This window comes from Tyto alba, unplaced genomic scaffold, assembly GCF_018691265.1.
Source record: "Tyto alba isolate M040663 unplaced genomic scaffold, T.alba_DEE_v4.0 Super-Scaffold_42, whole genome shotgun sequence".
Classification (NCBI taxonomy): Eukaryota; Metazoa; Chordata; class Aves; order Strigiformes; family Tytonidae; genus Tyto; species Tyto alba.
In genome coordinates, this window is record NW_024881318.1 from 35,929,316 (window position 1) to 35,951,114 (window position 21,799).

At 34.7% G+C, this 21,799-nt stretch overlaps 1 protein-coding gene across 47 annotated transcripts in view; it reads right to left on the bottom strand.

The window, feature by feature from the left end:
* PTPRD (protein tyrosine phosphatase receptor type D) overlaps positions 1 to 21,799 on the bottom strand; it is a 1,276,575-nt gene that overhangs the window by 448,442 nt on the left and 806,334 nt on the right. For all 47 annotated transcript variants that reach the window (XM_042804932.1, XM_042804933.1, XM_042804934.1 and 44 more), the window contains one exon: positions 11,440 to 11,483. The gene's annotated coding sequence lies outside the window, so the exon portion shown is untranslated. The remainder of the gene's footprint in view (positions 1 to 11,439; positions 11,484 to 21,799) is intronic.

A 21,799-nucleotide genomic window follows, 5' to 3' on the forward strand; every position in this document is an offset into this window, starting at 1 on the left:
AATGAAATTATCATTTTGAAAATATATTTTTAGGCAGAAAATACTATTCATATATATATGAATATGCACATGCTATGTAATTTTCAGTTTCCATCTAGTTCTACAACTTAACTGGTTGGACACATGGGAAAAACTCATAGCCCAAAAATTAGTTATACATCACTTAAGGCTATTCCAAATTCAATGCTTATTTAATTTAGTATAGGTACCAAAAGTCAATGATCATTTTAATTCAATGTTGAGGTATCATTTCTGCTGTGGTATAGCATTTATTAAGACTAGCACAAGGAAACTTTTCTCCTATAAGAATGGGACTGCCCACACTATAGTAATCAAGACACTGCATCCACTTCAGCAGTCCTAATGTGATTGTAGCAGCACCAGGGAGCATAGGACCTGCACAGAAGCCAGCTCTCATCCAGAAGCAGTATGCCTCTGCTAGCAAGGCACAGGCTGTAAACTAACAAGTCCTGACACTTTTCAGAGCTTAATAGCTCAGGGGCAATGCTGCATGAACATGCTATTCTGCTTCTAGAGCCAAGCAAGGTCACCTGTACATCTCTGCACCATGCCCCATGGACTTCCTGGTGGGTGCTTCTGACAGTGCAGGCATTTCTGGCACTGTGACCCACTGGGCACTGTAAACATGCCTACCTCTGTTTTTGGTTTCACTGTGAAATCTCTGCCCATTTATTTGAAGATCAGTAACTTCACCTTTTTCAAGAAAGAGGTGTGTTTATAATCAGAAACACCAACATTCAAGTCTTTTACTGATTCATAGCAACACTGTCAGATATCTAATGCTTAGCTATTTTAACTAAGTTCAAAGGACTACTACGATCATCTTACAGCCTCTTTTCTAAAACAATGTGTGCATGTGAGGTAGAATACCTATGATCAAGGTGAAACATTCAGCATAAAGAAATCCTTAAAATGAAGGTCTTGTTTTCTCAAGCCCTTGCACCAAAGTTACGTTTGCTGAGAACTGAGGAGCTTTGAATTAACTATTACATAAACTTCTTATTGCTAAATGTTTTTAAAATAATGCAAGATATGGGAACAAAACTTTGAAGTACTGAACACTTAATTTATGGAAGATATTTTACAGAATATCTGCTAAAGATCCAGACTGAATTGAAACCTCATCCCTTGAGATAAAAAAAAAAAAAAAGAAAAAGCATGATCCACTGAGTTTATCACTTATGTGTAAAATTATAAATTAGATATGCATTACTTTCAGACATACTTTAATCAGTCTTTTAATGAATGATTAAAACAATACAGTTGGTTTTTAACTTCAATGAAGTTTTTCTGACATACTAACATCCATGATTATAGAAGGTTAGTGTACAGGAAGTATTCCATATGACAGGAAGACATAAATAATTTATCGTGTAACACTACCATATATCAGGGTTCTTATGTAGTCCTCCTAATTCTGTTTGGACAATAACCATGTTAAGCCCGTATGGCCCTCTTATTGCTAATATTATTATGATGATTATTTAGGAATTGTAAGTTACGTTTCTATTCATGAATGATCAATTTTCTTCTAATCATAACTGTGAATGTTTTCTCATGTACTTTTTTTTTCCCATGGACATTAATTTTCCTGCAAGTAGAAAAACCTTATCTGAAATACAAAATCATAATGAGAGTCAGAGATAAGACTTGACAGTGATACCATCTTGCTAATTTTGAACGTAAATCAAAATAACTTGAGTCATATATAATGAAATGAATGCCTAACCATTTCTGTACAAAGACCAATACATAAACTAGATTTTAAAATGACTAACAGAAAAGAAGTAAAAAAATAAATTCTGTGTGCATCAGAAGCAAGATATTAGTGTTACTACCATTAGAGGAAGTCATACAGGTTTTCATGATAAGGATGTGTGTGTGTTCTGAAATAGTGTGCAAGTATTCAGAAGGAAGCAGAAAAGAAAAAGCATAAACAATGACAGAAAAAGCTGCCTGTAAATGTGTCTTAAACCTGGTCCACACTTTTCCCTGTGGTTCATAATGCATTTTCAGCCAGCTTTCCCAATAGTAACTCAAAACAAGAGGTGGTTCTGAGTGGGACCAGGAGAACAATCATCCTGACATCATGAAATTGCTGCTGCTTTGATTGTTCAACTTTGATTCACTAAAAGGCTAATACCCCTGAGCCTGAAAGACAAGCTGTACAACACAAGGCATGTGGAGGTCAGCATCTTTCTGCCCTCTCCTCTAAAGTGGTGAAACCAAGGAGCGTGAGATTAATGCAGCATAGCTCATCAAAATTCTTGTTATTTATTTCTGAAGTAATTCAAGACATTAGACAATTGGTTGTCCTCCCTTTTCCCCCTTAGGGAGCCCAAGAAAGCCAGTTCCTTAAATTTCACACCGGCAACCTGAATGTTCCTTCTCCTGTCAGTCAGTCACTCAAAGATTTACTGAAATCTGTCCCAAAACTGTTGGTTCCTCTCTGTCACTTTTAGGGTGGCTGTTTCAGGACTTCACAGATCTGACAGTTAAAAAGAGAAACACAAATATTAAAACAAACACCTACTAGTTTTTGTTCTCTGTTCTAATTTGATCTGTTAATCTCTGCTTCATTTTATATCAGGAGGATTATAGCCTGTAAATTAGTTTTTCCTACCTGGCATTTATCCCCTAGTTGCATTTATAATAACTACATTTTTTCAGTGTAATTATAATGGATTTATTTAGACTCCCAGCCCTTATTTTACTGTTTAACAAGCCAGTATCTTTTAGTCTATACTGAAGGGAGAGAAGGTCTCCATTTTCTTAATTGTGTTAGACACTCTTTCACACCTGCATCTATTTACTTCTTTTAGTCTACATGTCTGTGTCATAACGGACATAAGATATTGGCAGAAATTTACAGCTTAAGAGAGATGCATTTTTGACTGATTTATGTCATGTCTTTTGGATAACTAATCCTAATCCAAATAAAGGGGCATATTTCAGCTACTTCTTAGTAAAATACTCCATAACATGTTTAGGTACAGAGCATAGGGGTAGAGATTCATGAGAAGAAGTGAAACACTAGATGGCCAAAGGGTGGATTCTGGTAGTGAAACATTTCCAGCAGAAATTGACTAGTGCCCCACAGGAGTACTTCACACAATTTTTCTCACTTTCAGAATTGCGTAGCACTCCAACTGCAGCTTCTTCAAGGCATTCTTAATGGTTTAAAAACTTCCTTGCTTCCTCTGAAGGCATTTCACCTGATTCAGACTAACAACTCATTAGCCTTTCCATGTTTACAACACTTCAGAATACACTCTAGTTATGACCAAACATAAATGCCTGCCCTCTTCTTCAATTAATTAGATGCCAGGCCTTTTTGTCCAGAACAAATACAAGACCTTAAAAAGAACGAGTAATTCTTACTCTCGTTACTAGGCTTCATATTACAGGGCTGACAACGTTAATGGTTATAAAGAAATATTCAGTGATGTACTGCTCTTGAATCACAGATAGCTTGCTTCAGTGAACATTTTAATTCACACAAAACCAGGACAAAGTGCTTACAGAAAGAAAAAAAAAGAATAGATCTCTCCATGAACAAATAGTAATATCAGCATTTAAATATATTATTAAGCAGTCTAATAATAATCAGTTTGATTGCTGAGAAGACGTCAGATGAACTAATGCCTGTGATTACAGCAGGCTAAAAAATATAGTCCAATAGCATCATCCAACCAAGGGAAACAATAAGCTAAAATTTTAAACATGTTATTAAGATACACAGTGCCCACAGCAAGAGAACAGGACTTACAGTATTAATTGCTGGTGTCTAGACCATAATTTGTTTTTTCAGTCCCCACAAGTTTAATCCACCCAAAAAAGAAAATAACTTATTAATGACAGGTTTAATAAAGCTGGCATGGAATCAGTCCCAAACATGTTTAGATTCACAGCTTCAGCTAATTTCCTGTCTTGTAAACACAAAGGTAGCATGTCAGTTTGATTCAGAGCCACTGAAACCTGTGGATTCTGTCTTGTAATTATACAATCAGTGCTGATACAGTCCTTAAATGGAGTAAATGTTCAGCTGGTACCCATTTAAGGTATCTCCAGATTTACTTTAGTGCTTTTATCCAGTTAAAAAAGGTAGAACTCAAATCTAGATATTCACTCTCATAAAAGTTACACATTGATACATGAAGGAAAATTAGAGCAATTCTCATCCCACCAAGAATTCAGTTCTACCTCTATGCAGATGGAAAGATTTCACATTGAACTGAAATGTGCATAAGGAGCGCAATGTCTCCCTCGGCTCTATTCAGAACTCAGTAATGAGAGATAAAATAGCTGAAGAAACAGGGTTTTGGTGCCTTTATGCAAACTTAGACATGAAGAGGTTTTAATTATGTAAAGGGTCATGCATTATGGGCAATATAGTATAATGAGCTAATCAATGACATGGGAAAGGGCACAACTTGCCATTTGTTTTGGTTCTTGTGAACTTATTCCTATTTTAATTGACTTAATGGTCTTTTTCCAACCAATTTTTAACATGATAAATCACAAGCCATGCCTTTTTAATAAATCAATTTGAAGTCTTTTCCTTCTAAATTTCGAATTGATAAATCAACCTTCTGTGAATTCCAAGTCAAGGGACAGCTAACAGCCTTTCTGTAGGATGGTGGTTCAGTTTAAAGGGTGTTTTTCAGTACTGGATTTTCATTAACCATCTAGCTGATGACAAGGAAGAATAAAATGCTGTACACTTTAAGGTCTATAAAATTTTGCTGTAATATTGTAAAATAATAATGATAATTGGAATCTTATTATTATAGTAGTAATTGAAGAAATGTTTTAACAGTTCATTCTAGGATAGTCAAATAAGTTCAAATTATGAAAAACAACAATGTAAGAATATCTCCAGAAGGTTAAGGTCCATAATTTCAATTAAACTTATACATAAATGTTTCTACCTTTTTTATTTGCAAAGGTAATTGACGTAGAAACTTTCTTATAGTTAGAAAAAGACTAAAGCATTCGTGAAATTTAAGCACACCCCTGCAAATCTTTTTATCTGCACTGGAAGGATATTCTTCCTTGGATTTCCCAATTATTTTTTTACAACAACAAAAATAAGTAAATTATTTGCTCTGCTCCAGTAGAATTAGAATAAATAACTGTTTGAATCATTACTTATCATTCCACAGATTTTTAGGTCATCTTCAAATATACCATCCTTATAAAGCAAAAATATTCCACACTGAACTCTTTCAACTCCAGGAACCCATTATATAAAATTACAAGAACTATGTGAAGAGTTTTCCCTCTTTGGTATCTGCCAGATAACTCAGTGCTATAATCTGGATCCTAGTAAATTATCTAATAGAAATTAATAATTACATCTATGAACTTGGTTAAGTTCTTGATGTGAAGATTCTAAATAAATAATATCAAATGATAAGATTTATTCTATTTTCTTAAATATCTTGTGACAAGTATATGTCCCAGTGACTTATCTTATGACAACCCCTAACCTTTTCCAAAAAATGTTAATTTTTTCTAAGCCAAAAAGGGCATCTGGCTCATAGAAGTTGGAGAAGTCATGCCTGTTTCCTTTATTGCTATGCAGATGTGTATATGTTTTTAACTGCAATTCTCCTAAATAGACTTCCTGTGTATACCTTTTCCAATAATAGTTTAATTTAATGGCATTCCATTAAATTATAGAATAAAAAAAGATTTAATCTACAGGAAATAAGATAAACATTACTTTGTTGTTTATTCTATTAATATTTGTTGTTTATTAAATATATACTATAGATTTGAATAATACAGTTTTCTACTAAATATTGCTGATATAGTATGGCAACAAATAATGATTTAGATTAATAGGGAGTTTGGATGGTGTTTTCAATTCCAATTTTTCAGTGGTTTACCTATGTGACAACATTTTATGTGTGTGGCAGAGTTTTGTGTGAAGTTATTGTCACTCATTTTATAGTTAAATATTCTCCCTCTTTTCATTGTAGACTTCATCCCAGTTAGTAGAGGTAAAGGGAAATTTGCATTAAAGGTCCACAGTACTCCAAAAGCTGGCTATTTCTACAGAACCTTAACTCGAGAAATAATCAATAAGTTTAGTCTTGATCAGTAAGCTACCGACTATTTTTCATCATTTATAGTGCCTTCTCAAGATAGACAACTAAGAAAGCTAGAAGAATTGTATTTTTATGATTAAACTTCAAAAACTTGCTAGTGTATGTTTTGATTAACACTGAAGCTTCTGATATATTAATTATGCTGCTTGTCTTCCCTTCACTCCTTTTACCTTATTTTTTGGTGGTGGTGGGTATTAATAGCTATTAATTTTCTCTGGAACAGTTAGATTTTTTGTAATTAGAAACAGTAGAATAATTTGTCTAGTTAAAAAGTCCCTGTTAAAATCACTGTCCTTGTTTGTTAATTCATGTCCAGACCAGACTTGTTATAATGTTCCTGTGATTTATAATTTTTCTTGACAAAACATGGACACTTAAATCTAAATCTAAATCTCAACTAGACAAGAGAGATTTCTTCTCACCCTACCCTTTGCATAATACTTTGTGCTAGGCTATAGGAAAGAAAAAAGTGTACAATAAACCTGTCAGTTTTTACAATATCCATATCTTTTATGAAGATTCAATGTTTTAAGTGACCTCATTGCTGCAACAAAGTATGAACAGTTTCACATGTAGCAGGGAAATAGAAGCACATTACTTAGAAAATCAAAGTTCCCTAAGATTTCAATAATGCTTTGTGAAGAAATTTGAGACATGCTTTAGAAAGACTGAACAGTTTTGTCATGGAGAATCCCAAAACAAATGACATAATAGGTATTATTTACATTTTTTTTAAAATACATAATAAGACAATGAGATTTCAACAGATAAATATAGCTGGTTATAGATTAGATCTATTTTAGATACTTTTGATAAGTCATCTGTATTAGAAATATCAGTACCTTTGTAGGACATATTGTTTGCCCTATGCTCTACAGAATTCAGACTTTGAGTGTTCCCTCATTGTAAGATATTTTTTGTCATAAGGCTGTTATATAATCAAAGGCTGCTGCACTTCAGACATGTCTGTGTCCTTTGATCTGCATAAACAGATTCTTCCTACATAATATACACTTTACTATAATAAATAGATTGCAAGCTCTCAAGATCAGCCATAGAGAAAAAAATAACTAATTCTGGAATTAACAGAGAACATTACGAAATAAACAGCAAGTTGGCCCACAGTCATCATGACACTGAGTTTCAGTTTACTGCACTGGCATAAGCACTGTTCAAAATTTGTTCAGTAATGTTGTTTAATTGGGCTTAAAAAATAAAATGTTATTTGTAAATATGTTTCCCTTTAATATTAAGCCACAAACCATCTTTCACTGTGATTCTTGCTCTTCTAAAAACATGTTGTCCTACATTGCCCTGCAGACTATTTAATAATCAGACTTCTGTTAAAGGCTATAAATGTTTCTAAGCAACCACAACCCACTTTAAATATGCTAGTCAATTAGCTCTAGACACCATCTTCCAGTGTTTGTCTCTACTGTTTCTTTCTGACTTGAAACATAAAAAGACAGAGAGACAGAGAAGAAATTTAGAAATAATGCCTTGTACTAATCAAGGTTGATGCTATTAAGTAGCACCTCTTGCAGATAAACACAGCCCTTGGACAGCCCTTCTCCAAGAGTACAGTGACGTGTGCTCATCAACCTTGTATCAACATATAAGCCAGAAAAAACAGAAACTTATCTAGCTGATGGGAATATGGAAAATAAAAAATAAAAAGCAAGAGAGGTATTGGTGGTTGTGAGAAGAATAGTTTTTCCCATTTTGTTCAGTGTTTTTATACTGTGAAAAATTAGAGTATATTAAATATTAAATATTAAAAATAATATTGACTTATTTCCACAGAAAAACAAATAAAAACAGTGTCCCCACGAACGAAACCCCATTGTTACACACTTTTTAAAGAGAAGACTGTAAAGAATGATTTTTCTATTCAGAAGTTAAGTATCAGTTGAATTTTGATCAGAGAGGGGTGTCTTAGGTAGCTGTCCTGAGTTTGAGAGAATGGGGTTTTTGGTAGCTGGGGAGGGGACTACAGCAGTGGCCCCTTCTGAAAAGCTTCTTGAAGCTCCCCTGTCTCCAAGTCAGACCAACCTCTGGCCAAGGCCAAGCCAATCAGTTGCACCTCTGTGTTTTAAGAAGGGACCTGGGAGGACGAGTTGTAGTTGTGAGGACAAGTTGTGACATCTACGTGAACACAGAGATCAGTGGAAGAACAGAGGAGGAAAGTTGAAGGGACATGTGCCAGAGCAGTAACCCCCCTTTCAGCCTGTGGTGATATGGCAGGGCTGTTCCCCCTGCCACCCATGACGGCCTAGAGTGGAGCAGATGCCAATCTGTGGTCTGTGGGGGTCCCCACATTGCAGAAGGTGACTGCACCTGAATTAGGCCAGAATCTTGTGGAAGTGGCCCCAGATGTTGTAGTCTAATTCTGGGGGGATTGCAACACGTGGGGATATCCCACACTGGAGCAACTTGGGAAATGCAGCATCCTGTGGGAGGGACTCAAGTTGGAGAAAGTTGGTGTCTCACACTGGAGCAATGAGGGAAATGCTGCGGCCCATGGCAGGGACTCACATTGGAGGAAGTTTGTGGAGGACTGTCTCCTGTAAGAGGGAACCATACTGGAGCAAGGGGAAGAAGTTCCAGAAGCTCCCCTTCCTCCCTCCAAGGTGGAAGAAGTGGCAGCACTGACTGCACTCCCTATTCCCTGCCCCCTTCATCTCTGCAGGGAGGAGGTAGAAATATCGGGAGCAAAGCCAAGCCAGTGAGGAAAGAAGAGGTGGGAGAAGGCTTTTTCAAGATATGATAATGTTTCTCACTGTCCTACTCCATCTTTTAAGTGTTGTTGTTGCATCTGTATTTAATATGTGTTCTTTTTTAATACCCCTAATGAGTCTGTCTTTTGCCCACGACTGTAATGGGGGAGTCACCCCTCTCTGTCCTATCTCAAATCCTGAGACTTTTGATTTATTTTCTCCCTCTCAGCACTGGGGGGAAAGGCAGGAGTGAGCAGCTGTGTGGTGCCAGTTGCCCTCTGAGATGAAACCACAACAGTATCTTGTTCCTGTTAATTTATCATTTTATTTTTCTCTCTCATGTTCATAAATCCCATTTTAATTCATGAGTCACAACAACCTTTCTTACTTGGTGTGGTAACTTTTCCTTCTTACCTAAAACCGTTTCCCCACTGTATTATTGTATGTAGACATCTCATTGAGGAATGAGAAGAAAATACTGACATTTCATTAAGTCCCTTATGACTTAGAATAGCAACCTCCTTCGAGGCCTGTGCAAAACATAGTTTGTGTTTTCTGTGAATACACAACACGATTTAACTAAGCAAGGATAAATCTTGCTGGAATGGCTAGCCTTTTCTTAACTTCTGATAGTGCTACTGCAATTTAACACAAGACCAAGAGTGACTTAAAATATAAAATTACATTAAAACAGTTAAGCTAGAAAGAGACTGAAGTATTTGTCTGGTAACTTGTTTAGCTCACTAGCTATATTTCTAACTGTTACTTTCCAATTGATAGAATATTCTATAAGTTATACCATAAAAGCAGGAATGACCAATGATCTTTGTAACATGATAGCTCCCCTAGGGTATTGAGTGTCTAATAATGGAAATTTTGGGAAATGTAATAACAGTACAAATATGTATCATCCCTGGGCATGTATCCACACAATTGCAACTTAGGGACTTTCTGAAGCCAGAGGGATTTTCAGTGTATTTACAGATTTATAGGATTTTTCTTCCACATTTTTTTCTGGCTTTCCCTGGAGTCTATAGAAAATTTTAAATCCCCAATAATTTTTGCAGGGGGTTTCACATCATCACTATGAGCTGTATTTTTTCTGAACCTTGCACTTTTTACTTTCAGTTTTTGGACTATAGATTTTGTACTGGAACCAAAAAAGAATGATTGTTCCCTTCTATTATTTTCTACACACCAGCCATGATTTCATAACCTTCTGTCTGGACTTTCTTTAGTTTCTTTCTGTCACAAATTGAAGAATACTAGATATATAGTTATTACTAATACAAAAACTATCTTATTTTTTGGATCATCCTTTTTGTCCTGCTCCTCATCTCACCCAGTGTTGCTGTATTTACTTTTGTGAAGAACTATCTAAGTCTGAATTGAAATGAACCACTACAGATTGTGGGTTCTTGCGATATTAGTACTGTTTTTTCTCAGGGAGCATCACTTTACATTTACTGCATGCTGAATCTCATCTGGCAATTTATTGTCCATTCACTCAATCGTCTTCAGATTCTTCTGTCATTCTCCACAATGAAGTCAGTGGTTTTGCTTCTATAAATAACTTAATAACTCCGGAAAAATAGGCGATATTTTTTCTCACCACCTATTTCAGCTATTAATGAGTTAATAATACAAAATAATACATAATGTACTAACTTATAAAACTTGAAGATTCCCCTGGAATACAGAAATAATTTGGCTGTTTCCTAATATGATCAACAACCCAAAAGTTCCTATACATTATCATCCATATATTATGTAATATATGGAATGTATTATAAATTGCCAAACTGTCGGTACATATACAAAATAAGCACAAATTTACTTGATGCTTTACTAGCTGTAAAATATTTTCTCACTACAAATTTATCTACTTCATAGCCAAGTCAATGAACACCCTGCCTTACTCAACAAAAAGATGAGTCAGCTCATATGTGCCTAGTTGCCATATTACCTTATGCAAAGTAGGTAGAAAGAGTATTAAAATTTTGTCGTATCTTTCTTATACAGATATAGCTTGCAGAATACTTTCTTATAAGAATCAGTGAACTGTTTTCCAATTTTACTTTCCCTTTACAGATGAGTATTATTCATTGTACAAACTCTAGTGTGAGATACAACACACAAGACAGAACAGCTAGAAGTGCTCAGTACCCTTTGTTGTTACTGCTGTTACTCATTCATTGCATTCCCTAAATTACCATTTAATTTATAGCACACCTTAGGCATCACACTGCAGCAGCGAGACTTTTATTCCAACACTGCAGAATCTGAACTCCGATTTCACTCCTGCACCTTAGGAGATATATACAAGAATTTATTACATGATCTTCTGAACCAAGCATTGTGCTGTTTCCCGGCTAGAAGAACCTCTTGCAATATCAGAATGGATACTCCTTCCAAGACCTACTAAATATTGCCAAGTAGAAGGGAGTTCGTCATTTATAGCACAGAACCTGAACCAAAAGTCATAAGCCTTTTAGGAAAAAAATAACTATGACTGCAAAAATCTCTAACAATGCCAAATTCTCTAACAGTGAACACTTAGAAAGTCAGTGCATGTGAAATCTTACTTTGAATCTTTGTAGATTTTGCTGCTGTCCACCAAGTTTCTCACCTAAGGAAAGAGGCAAAATAAAACTTTGTGAAATGCATAATATATTATTCCATTATATAAGTTAAAAATTATCACAAGCAAGATTCATTTTTACTTTCTAATTTTTGAATCCAAGCAAAAGGAATATCCTTTGTGTTGAGTATTCAATCTCTAACTGCAGAGAGTTCTATACAAATTAAAATAACACATACTTTCTCTGGTTTCAATCTGCATAACAGGAAGTCCATATAGTACAAAAGACAAAAAAACCCTATCTTTCAAATTGTGACTTATAAAAACATAAACTCAATCTTTTTCAGTGCATCAAAATGGATATTCAGTGTCATAGCCTGTGGGAAGATGAATATTTTTTATAAACTTGATGTTTAGATTGTATCATGTACTACACTTGTTCTTTGCATGCAATCAATAAATGTTTTCAATTTTAAATTGAGGAAATGCAAACAAGAGAATATAGGTAGAACAAAGAACCTGATCCAATACTCAGCTAATGTAGTGAAAAATCTTACAGACACTTCCTCTACGAGGTCTGGAGGCAGCTCTTAAGTGGGGGTGTGTTACTCTTAAAAGGTGCTGCACCTTTCTATTAAGCAGATAAATTTACTTTCAAAGGATCTAACAATAACAGAGGATTTATCAGGTTCAAGACATAGAGGCAGAATGTCTTCAGTTTAAATTTGCATTCTGAACTGCAGCTGAAGATTTAAAAATCTTTATCCTTTTGTTTATTTAGTCAAAAGACAATTATAGAGCTATTCTCCTTAATTTTTGGTAGAGAAACAGAGAAAGAACTTTTGGGTGGTTTTGTAAATAATACTGACAAGGACTTATGCTGGTCAGAAATCTTTCCTTTACGGCATTTTCCACAGCAGAAGATATACTTAGGCTCAAATTTCTACCAAAGTTTTTACTATTTTCCTAGTCAATCTTACAAGAACCTGGGTAGAGAGGTATGTTACCTTAACATTATGCTGTTGCTGAACACAGTTCTGGAGCAATCAAATTCTCTGCTGAACAACTGCTCTACTTCATACATTTTCCAAAGAAACAAACACTTTTCCATAGTAAACACCAATATATTTTAAATACTAAAAATTAATGTTATGGAAACCTGGTCAATGAATGTTAAAAGCTTGTTCAGGGAAGCAGAGCTGACATGCTTTTATTCTTGCAGAAGGCCTCTGGTACTTATAGATTTATGTCCAACAGAGGTCAGTCAGGTCTTCCTGCCTTCCCTCACTAATTTCACTATCTCATCGTATAGAAATGAAGGATGGGCTGGCTTAGGTATACCTCATCTTGATGGACCTTGGGCTAGAACCTTGCCCATAGCTGGAAAACAGTGGATACACCTTATGTGCACCATGTGCCTTCTCCCATGTTATGCCCATGTTGCTGGCCAAAGAAGAGATATAGCTAAAGTCAATTTTCATTCAGTTTATGGGACTGCAGCAGTAGGCAGAAAACTAGAAGTAATCAAGAGGAACAAATCCAAGCATCTGTTCTCTGTGCATCAGATGCCCCAGCGCCTAAGAGGAGACACTTCAACCATCAACCATTTTTTTCTTCTGTTCTATTCTTTGTAGTTTCATTTTTTGGTGGAAGCTTCTGTGCCAGGCTGAGCTCAGCAAAATAACTTCACTGCTTGTTCATTTTAATTGGGCCCTAGATCTAGCTCTGGCTGATAGATTCGGAAAAGAATCTGATTTTGTGTCTCCACAGTACTTTTACTGTATTTTTGAAGACATCTAAGGGAACAATATTCTACACTGGTATTAATAATTTATTATGATATATTTTTCTAGTTCTCTTATCGTTGTTTTTTTTTGATGAAATGGCATTAAGAGGTGCATGAAATCCTTAAAGAGAGAACATATAAAAATCGCTCTTCACAGAAATATTGTTTTGATGCTTGCCACAGAAAAAAAATATCTCAGGAACGGTAAAATGGCAAATTCAACAGTCAAAAAGTTAACACCACATCTTAGTAAATTGTTTTGTATATTATCTGTTCAGGAAGCATATTAACACGGGTCTTGATTTCATTGCAGTTTCCACCTTCTCACCACATGTTTCCAGATGCTTTAGCAAAATGTGTAATAAATAGTAGTTTCCATTTAAAGACCAAAAAAGTGCTTTTTACTACTCTAGCTGTTCCTTTCATCAGTAAGTTCAATAACAGAGAGAGAAATATTCAACCCACAAAATACCTCCCACCCACTAACCTAAAGGGAAGTATTTGAAAATATTTAGATGAATGAATATTTTTTCACATGTGAATAGTCAAAGCAAATCTCTACTGACAAGATAAGAGACATAAATTATACATGATTTAGGTCCTTCAGTAAGCATGCTATACAAGTGACCAACTGAGTGTTAAATATATTGAGCAAAGGAATGTTACTGAGCTCTAAGGCAATTTAGGACATGTACTTCCAAAAACATAAAAATAAATAATACAAGTGTATTTAAAAAATAGTTCAATGGAAAGGTGTATTTTTAGAAAAGTAAATTAAACATGCTGCCATTGCATAAATAAAATATCTAATGGGCAAACAGTGGCTACATTTTTTATTGTACTTAGGAGATAAAGCATAACTAAGATAAATGAAGAATAGCTTCTTTTCTTCCAGAGATTTTCTGTTCCACTTATCAGAATAGTTTCTAAGCACCAGTTCAACTCTTCTTGAAGGCCTCCAATGCTGAAGAGGTTTAGTCAGAATTTTCCCTTAGGATGTTTACTTCATATTGAGTTCTTCCAGTAAAAATGATGTAATGTGTTCTCTTTATCATTCGTCAATCTTTGTTCCCTCTATCTCATATTTCAATAGTTCTCTCTCTCTCTCTAGTCATGACAACTAACATTTCAAAAATATTAATTGGCTTTGGAGCAGCTCAGTCTTTCTATTCCTTTTCTCTTCTCCCATTCCCTGTAAATTACCCTTTCCTTTCAGTGTCTGTATTTTTTTAAAACACAGATTCTGTCTTCAGCAACAAGGTACCTGTCTTTAGTAGGCCTGCTAACGCACGTTTTTTTTTCAGGCTTTCAATAACAATCTTGTACATAAAAGCTCATAGTCCAAAATTTTCCATCAATCTTTATTATTTTTGCTATATTTATTATTGGAAAAGCCTAAAGATGCAGTTTCTCAACTGCAATAATTTACTCAAAAACACTGCATCAAAATTCTTCTAGTTGTACCAGTTACAACTCCACTAATTTCTATGATATTGCACCTTTATATGTTGATCCACTTATTGTTAGCAAATTATTTCCTCTGAGTTAAAAGTAAGGACAGTAGGATCATATTTTTACTTTTCATAATACGTATAAATTATAGAGTCAAACAAGTGATATTTTTTACAGTTCTGAAGAACAAAGTTTGCTTAATGCAAATTCACCATTACACTGAGGGCCAGTACGAGATATATGCACCACACATTTAGAACACAGTCTTTCTCAACAGTTATGTTCATAAATGTTATGAAACATTTATGAACACCGAAGTCTATACACATCAGCAAGCCTGCTAAAATTTAAAAGAGCTCCTTACTCATGCAAAAATAAACAGATGCTTAAGTGTTTGCAGGAAGAAGTTTTAATTTCTCTCCATGGGTATTGGACAGGTCCTCAGCACAAGGATGAACTTCAGTCAATAAAATGATTAACAACAGCAACATACACTACAGAAAAATATATCCACTCCAGGAAAATTAGTTTAACTCGTGTTAGCTGCAGTCTGATCAGTGACATGCAAAATCTTAAATCTCTTGGGGTATATTGCATTATAGAACAATGTCTGTAATATTTTACAGCAACCAGTTGTTTTCCTGACTCGTATAGAACAAGACAAGATTTCTCCACTTAATGAAGGGTTACTATTTTGGTTCATGTCCCCCAAAATATATTGCCCATGTTTCCCATTTAAAATTATATCTCCAGTCATTTAAAAGTTATATATATATTTCTACATCTTATTGTGCTATTTTGGCTGACTAATTTCTGGTGTGATGATCTTTCCCTGAATCTGGCTACAATCAGGAGAAATCTCAGAACTCTTTCAGAATACACTCTCCTAATTTGGGAACTTGTAACTGCAGATACATACATAGATAAAGCTCTGAATCCTGATTTAATATTCCATCTTTACATCACCATATTAATGATAACATCATTTTTATCTTTCATCTTTCTTTTGCAATCTCATTAACTGCTTTTTAATATCTGAATTACAATACTCGGCATTTTTCCGTTGTGGTAGAGATGTCATAGAATTGGTTCCAAAATTTACGGAATGCAATAGGTAAATCTCCATGGGCCTCAAGAGGGGGTTTGAATCAGGACTTTAATTAACACCAGAAATTAATTTAAAAACAGTTTTCTATTTCACAGCCATGCCAGAAATCTCTGTCCAAATAGTATTTTTCCAATTGTTCCATTATTAAAACCTAAACCCATTGTACCTGCTTTCCCCAAAGTGATAAGCTAATCACTCATACAATGTAATATCTTTGTAAAATTTTATTCAAAGATAAATTAATCAGAATAAATTTTTATTGTGGCATGTCACTTAATTCTGTAACTGGTGCTAGAACACCTTTGATATTTTGTAGCACTTGCAAATTTATCTGTTTGTTTTCATAAGCTACCATTTAACTGTGTCTTAACCTACCTTTATGTCCAGAGAAGGAATTACATAATATCCTTTGCTTGATTATCATTAAAATGTTGTGATGCAAAATTTGTCATTTTGATATTCTGAAGCTAAACTAAATGTGAAGAATTACAGAAAGAATAGAGGAAGTAGCAGGTTATATGCTAATAGATATCATTAAACTCTGACTTCTATTTCTTCATGAGAACTTCCTGAAGTCAGATTTCACAATGTATTGAATGATTCTCCTCATTATCTAAAGATTATGTGTTTCTGAGAATACTCTTATATGCATGCATAATTGTATGGGTTGATATGCAAGGTATACTTGTTTCAGCTGAAAAATGTGATTTCATGTGATAACATGAACATAGGACATAATGATATATTAACACTGTACTCATATACAGAACTGTCATGCAAGAAATAACGTTCTTGTCTAATACACTAACAGAAGTTCCATACCTCAAAAAAAATAACACAGAAAGAGAACATGAGTGACTGAATTATAATAATATTGATAATAAATTATTTATTTCACCACATTTTGTCATATGTTTCCTTATTCAAACAAATGTACTACTTTTAATTAAGAGAGAATTTGAGGGTTTCCTTTCTCTGTGCTGTATCTTATTGTTGCTATGAGGCTATTTTATGATCAGGAAGACCTTGTTTCTAATAAACTGAAATTGAGTCAAGTGAAAATGACTGTGGGAAATGGAAACATTTCAAAGCATGCCCATGATAACAATAGACAATGCCCTGTGTGTCTGCTTGATGATGCAGAAAGAATATCTAGAAATGACTGCATATGCAGAAAAGGATTGTATAACTTTTCAGTGTGTATAGTGTACAAAAGAAGATAATCTGTAGATGAGATTTGAAAACAGATCAGTGCTGCATGGTGAGGTAAGAGGAATAATATTAGTGTGTGGCCATGGCCAAGTCCTAAGTCAAAGAATTAAAGACTGGGTTACAAAACACCCTGAAAAATTACTGTATTTCTGGGTCAGATTACTTGTTTCTTTCAAGCCACTTAGCAGTGACGAAGCATTTTGCTTTCTTAGAAGAACACATACTCTGAGCGTGTAAAATTTTTAGTTATTTAAAAAAAAATATGAGGATTATCAAGGCTGTGTATACAAAATTCAGCACTGAAAACTGAAAAAAAGACAGAGTTCTTATCCAATGCAGACCATTAACTGTATCCTTTTATAAATATACAAATACATATATATATATATTTAACTTATATATTTGTACAAGATTTGTTATTGCAATGGAATGAGGAAACAAGTAACAACAGGGAGACACAAACAGAATTAACAAACTCTGTGGTTATTCACATTATTTTTCATTTCCTTCTTTCCTTTTCTCTTTTGAGTTCTATGGTATACATAAATATGTTTTAAACATAATGTTAATTACTTGAATGTAATGTGGGATTATATTTCTTTAAATATTCAGATACAGGGTTCAGAAAGCTCTTTAAACAGCGAAAGGGAAACTGAATAATTTCAATATAGTGAGAAACTAATAGAAAATGAAAATTATACAATATGTTAACACACTGAGGAACCACTGCTAGGTAAGTATCCACAAGATAAGTATCCACTGCACTACTGAAATATTTTTGTTATCTAACCACAAACAAAGAGGATATTTGTCGTAAGAGAGATGTATGATTTTAGCTGATACTTCTATATCAGTGGATAAGTAGATGGGCTACATATGAATGAGAATAAAATAGGAATGGAGACTCACTACTCCCTTCAGGGACAGAGTATTTTTCTCCTCAAAGATTCTAGTAGAAGAATATGTAGGCCTTTGATATCAAACAACATAAAGGTTTGCTCAGGGAGGATGCAAGATGCTTGATGGATGAAAGCAATGATTCTTGTACATGTATAATGGTAATAAAAATTTTTGAAATAGTGGCTGTATACAAGTATGTATAAAGAAGTAGAAGAATAACACTAAATTACAGTTCTACCATCTTACTCATGACATACTGCATAGATCTAGAGCACTACTGTACAATATCGAATTCTGACATTTATCTTAAACTAGGAATGAACTAAACACTGAATATCACTATAGTTAACAAGGGAATCCTCTTAGTTGTTCCCAAGAGGTAATTTTGAACAGGAAAACAAAACTGAGTTTATAGTCAGAGTTAGTAGGGAGTGAAATGAGACTGCTGTTAAGATGAAATAATACCTGAAAATTCCTGACATACATTGTCCACAGGTAACTATAGTCTAATCTTCTATTTTGGCTCAGTGTCTGAATATACACATACTGTTGCTAAGGGCTTGTGTTGTTGTGAGGTGAAAATGGCCCATATTAACCTGCTACAAATATCTAAATATGTTGATAGAAGTGTGTTGTTAAGAGATAGGAGAAACATGTCTTGGAAAATTGGATGATCTGTTATTTCTTATCCACTATGTAAGAGTGAAGTGGCTTTGCTTACTCTTTGTGCAAATGAGCTCTAACCCATAAAAGTGTCAATGAAGTACCTGACTTAATAATGATGGTACTATTAAATGAACATTGTGTTCTATAGAATATAAATCTTAATCAGACATTCAATGGAACCTATCAAATTATTAGTGAGGGGGTATAACTGAAGTTAGCTGAGAGACTTATGTGTAGTTCAAACTAGTAAAGACAGATGATCATTGCCCTTTTACCTTTAAAATTGATTCTTCCAGACTGATCTCTCTTTAATATTATGAAATTTGAATACCATTATCTCAAAAATGACTAAGAATATGTTCTGAGTTAAATAATGAAATAGATACTTTGAATGCAAATGAACATGTTCTTTAATTGATGTGTGTCACGTGTGTAACAGATTCTTTCTCAAGTGCTTGTTAAATTGCAGTTTAATGCCTTTCTGGTAATTTGCATAGTATTGCCAATAATACTTCGTAGTATAATCTTGCTTGTAAAATCTTTTCATTCTTGTCATTTCAGGGAGAACCTTCTTGCTTGTAAATCAAATAGAGAAATGACACCAGCAGAAGCCAATAGTCAAAAATATCCACACAGGAGGGCTTGAAAAACAGCTGTAGTATCCTGACTTGATAGTCTGTTACAATACACTACCAGAATATAATTATTTCTTTCATTTATCAGTATTGAGTACAAAGCATTGACCTACACTATGCTACAGAAAAATTGATTGCATTGAGATGAAATTATAAATTTGAAAAAAATCTATTTACACAGGGGAATACAAAGGCCAAGTTGCATTGTTCAGCTGCAACGTTTTTCCCTCCTTAGGTCCCTTCCTTGTAGCCATTCTACCATCTCTTACATCTTCCAATGCAGCTTTGTTCTTGCTTTTTCCAGGCTTTAAGAGAGAATTCTAAAGAGTCACTTAAGAGTATGATCTCTAGAAAACATCTGTCTGCTGTTCTAACCAAAATCAGAAGTAACTATTGAAGTCACAAAAGCTAAGAGAGCACATGACTGCTCTTGTGTTGTGGAAGCTTATGTCTGTATGCTTAGCTTTGACTGACACATTATTTCTTCTCTGCACCCCAATCTATTTTCTGCCTCACTAAGCTTACAAAACTCTGCATAAATTTTCCTTCTCAGCTTGTTCTGTAATCTTATCAACACACTGTCTTCCTGTTCATTCCTTCAGCCAGTAAGTGCCAGCTGTTGGGTCCTGGAAACAATTTTATTTATGTGAAGAGAAAAAGTGGAAAAAAAAAATAGTTGTTCAGAAAGCTGTGAAAACAACAAAAACCTTGTGACTGCACTGAAATATTTGAGACAGTGTGTTTGACTCAATTAAAAGAAATTCTTATGGTTTGCATCAATCAACATACAAACCAACTTAGACTAGATGAGTTTTTCATAGAAAGATAAAAACTCTGAGTATTTTCAGTCTATAAACTAATCCATTTTTTATTGTTCTATTATACATGAAAAGGGGGTCATGATGAGAAATGAAAAAAACCTGGAATGAACATAAATTAATTATCTGAATATATTCTGCTATACTACATCCATCAAAAATGTCCTCATTTTTAATGAGAAACATGCAACATTCCATGCATGTCCCTTTCATATTTTTACAAGTTATAAAACATATTTACATTTTCAAAACCAGAATGGAAGCATTTAAAATATTTTAGCAGAAGCCCATTAATATGTGCATATAAAATTAACAGTGAGGAACTATTTGTATGCTTTACGATGGCTTCAGGGAGGCAGTGCCTCCACAGAGTAGCAGAGGAAGCTGGTATTTATGGAGATGTACTGGTAGGGAGGTTCACCTTCACACTGATCTTCAGTCCCTTCTATAGAACTCGAAGTTACACGAACACGTATGATATAGAAGGGAATGACACTGCTGTGTAGCAGAGCATTAATGCCCTGCCTTGTTTATGAGGCACGTACTCCTTACCCCTTCCTGGAAGTAAGAGACATGCATCAAGTCTCACTCACATACAAAGAAGTAGTGGTATCTTCTTTCAAAATTCTCTGTGTTTGCAGACTTTACATAGGTTAACGAGATAACAGAAATAGTAGTTCTATTAGAGGGTCTATCATGTTGCACCTGTTTGGGCAAGAATCAATATTGCTGACAGTACTCCCTTGTACAAAAGGTGTCATCTTTCACATTCAACACAGGTTGGTACTCCTAAATAACAACTTTGAAGTGGGTAATAGTGGTCTACACCTCACCTCATTGCTGTCCAACCGTGCTATCTGGTGTCTGGAGTGAAGAAAACACACTGTTTTTTTAGGCATAGGATGTGAAACATCAGAGTTCATCCTTGTCAGTGTTTCCACTTGACCTGTCGCTCTTTATCAAGACCAGAGACATGCAGATTTGCTAGGACTTAAAGAGTAGCCTTATTCTTGAGAAGACAGATCCACTTTTTCCTCACTAGTTTTCTTGGAAGCAGCTGATGCCTGAGCAAAGAACAGAAATGGTGCATGCAGCTAAGGAGCCTGGAGAATTCAGGAGGACTTTTGAATTGTTAGGAGGGTGTGTGTGCTTCTTTTGGACACTTACACAGTTACACACGCCCAAACAGAAAATCACTTTCACAGTGCCACTTGCCAACAGTTCCACAGTTCCAATAGACTGGACCACTCGAGGTAATGTCTTGAAATTCTCATAACATCTGGAATCTGGAAGCATGTGATTGTCATTTGATTTTCCAATCCATAGTGTTCAATGATAACTGCCTACTTTTTTCTCCTGTTCTCAGAAATGATGTTCTCCAAGGGAAAAACAGTTGGGAAGAATAATATAGCCCTCCTGTGTTGGCTTTTAGAGATCAATGGGCTGGTAATGGGTAAGGGAGAAGTACTGGTTTAAACTAAAAAATACTGTAGCTTACCATCAGAAAATAAGTCAACTTAAATGTAGCATTCCTGCTGTGCTCCTCTGCCTTTAATCTGTGTGCCACTATACATTATGTCATTTTGATATGTAAAGGAATAGGAGGCCTAATTAAAATTAAATGTACTGCAGTGGTGTGGTTGTTTACTGCACTAACAGTAGCATCATAAGATAGGAACTCTGAATAACAGTATTAGAGTGAATTCAGAAGTCTGCTGAAGAAAATACCAGAGATCCAAACAGATATAGTACAATAATAAAACACCTCGAATAATCTTATTTTATGA